This window comes from Durio zibethinus, chromosome 25 (assembly GCF_047325235.1).
Source record: "Durio zibethinus cultivar Kanyao isolate XHJ-2024 chromosome 25, ASM4732523v1, whole genome shotgun sequence".
Classification (NCBI taxonomy): Eukaryota; Viridiplantae; Streptophyta; class Magnoliopsida; order Malvales; family Malvaceae; genus Durio; species Durio zibethinus.
In genome coordinates, this window is record NC_143186.1 from 7,214,624 (window position 1) to 7,217,438 (window position 2,815).

Below are 2,815 nucleotides of genomic sequence, written 5' to 3' on the forward strand. Positions count from 1 at the left end.
AAAACGTCTTGAATAATCCCTTAACAAAAGTAATAGAGCAGCTTAGTCGATTAGAATATATGGTTATTAATCATAAGGTTGTAGGTTCGATTTTTTTTTTTTAGTGTTTTGAGGGTTTTTCAAGGGATTATTTAAGACGTTTTTAGCAAAAAATGTCTTCAATAATCCCCTTAATAAAATTTTTTGTAAGGATTATTGAAGAAGGGAGGGATTGAACCTACAACCTTATGGTTAATAAGTGTATACTTTAATCAATTGAGCTATTTTAGTGTTTTTATTAAGGGATTATTCAAGGTATTTTTAGCAAAAAAGCCTTTAATAATCCTATTCAATTTTTTGTAAGAAATTATTTAAGGCGTTTTTGACCAAAAAATGCTTTCAATAATAAAAAAAAATGACAGCAAATTATTTAAAGTGTTTTTGGCAAGAAATGCCTTGAATAACCTCATTTAATTTTTATGAAGAGATTATTCAAAGCGTTTCTAGCCAAAAATATCTTGAATAATCCCAAAAAAAATGTTAAGAGATTATTCAAGGCATTTTTGGCTAGAAACATATTGAATAACCCCATTGAGTTTTTTGTAAGGGATTATTGAAGGTATTTTTGGCCAACAACACCTTGAGTAATAAAAAAAATGGCAAGCTTATGAAATTAAATCATTTTCTTTACCTCTATCTTCCATCGACTCTACATACTTAATCTTCACCTCCCACCAACTCTTTCCATCTGTCAGTACCCATAGCTTAATGTCCACCTCCCACCAACTCTCTTTACCTCTCACCGACTCAACAAATTTAAACCCATCAGCACTCATTTTGTTTTAGAGATGAATTAAAATTAAAGTCTCAAGAATCTCGTCATTTCTCAAAGGTATTTTTCATTTTTTGCATTTCAATTTTGTGTCATCGAGCATGCCTTTTTTTTTTTTTTGTATTTTTGGCTATATTGGATGAATTCAAGCTCAGAATATATATAAACGATTTGAGGTTTAATCATTAGTAATAACACCAAGAGGATTTTTTGATGCCAACTAGTTCACACAATTTGTACAAAAAACACCCAAATCTCTGCAAGTAGTAACTCAACACATTTACAACCTTGGTACAAATACAATAAAATAGTAAATTGCATTGTTTAAAAAATATTTCTTGAAATTCAATTATTAAATTACATAATTTTCATATATGTAGGTAATGATAATCAGCTTATGAACAAAATATTAGATCCATCTTATCTAGATGGTGGCTAGCAGCCCTTTAGTGATTTTTAAACAATTTTGAAGAATTTAGCAACTTCAGCAGTTGCTTGGGTTGGTGAAGCAGGGGGAGTTTATAATAGTGGACAAAATCTTGTTACCAATTCATTTGTTTATAATTTCTGGTATGCTTGACTTGACCTTGGGAACATTTCTTACGTTAATTGACTGGTAAAAACTTAATTGAAATTTTTTTATTAGGTTTTACTAAGTAAACAAGTATTCAGACTAACTTAGGATGACATCATCTTACTTTAGGGAATTGTTTATTTACTTCGAGCACCATGTTTGTAGACATTCAATCATAGATATTAATGCTTTTTTTTCTAGATTTGGTACAATGATGTTAGTTCTTAACTTATTTTAAATTTGTGGATTATAAAATAATTTGGTTGTTATTTTATTTCAAATGCTATTAAATATTTTTACCTTTTTTTGTATTTTTACTTTATATGAAACTATATCATATTATTATTATTATAAATAAATTAATATTAATAATTAAAAATATAATTAAATTTTTTTTTTTTCGATGTCTTAAAATTTATACCAACACGTTTTAGTATTGAAATATTTCAGGCTATACTGATAGTTATCATGAACCATCAGTAAAACTTAAAACGCATAAAGCTATACTAATAGGCATTGACCATTGGTAAAAGATATACTAACAGAGACATCAGTATAAGTTAAAAAAATTAAAACATAAGAGTCTATACTAACAGAAATAATCGTCGATAAAAAGTATAATACGAAACACACAATAGTTGCTATACTAAAAGCTATACATATAGTGACAAACTAAAACTGTTAGTACATCTTTGTTACATATTCTGACAGCTTAAAAACTGTCAGTATAAGTTTATATAGACAAGGGATATACTAACGATTAAAAATTCATCAAAATAGATATTTTGACCATCAGTAAAGGATTTATTGTGCTATACCGATAGATTTTTAAGTTTTATTGATGGTTTTTTTAGCAACAATATATAACAGTTTTTTGTACTATTAAGGCTTGGGAACTATGCTTTTTTAATGAATTATTCCTACAACATGCTTGTTTGTAAATCAATTATACCATATCAAACAACTTGCTTTGAATCTTTGTCAAAAGATTCACTTCCATTTTTAAAATTCACCATTAAATCCCCAATAGTTAATTATGAAAAAAAATCAATTATGAGAACAAAGAAAAGAAAAGCAAACACATTAAGACATAAAAAATTTAATGAATTATCAACTAAATAAAAAAGAATGAAACATGGATCCCATAAAATTAATTTGATCATAGTAAAAGGAAATTTGATAAGAAAAAGATTATGGATTTGAGAAGATACCTCTATTATATATGTGTCACCATAACTATCGACTTCTACCTCAATTCTCAAATAAAAGGTTCACTTTGAAAAATTGCTCTCTTATTTGTCTTTTCACTAACTTTAAAACTGTAGCTTCATCTATGAATGACCTATGACACATTCTAATCCCACCAAGTTTGCATTTTTATCCAAATTCTCATTTAATAAGAAAAATATTTTATCAGTTTCCCATATCCT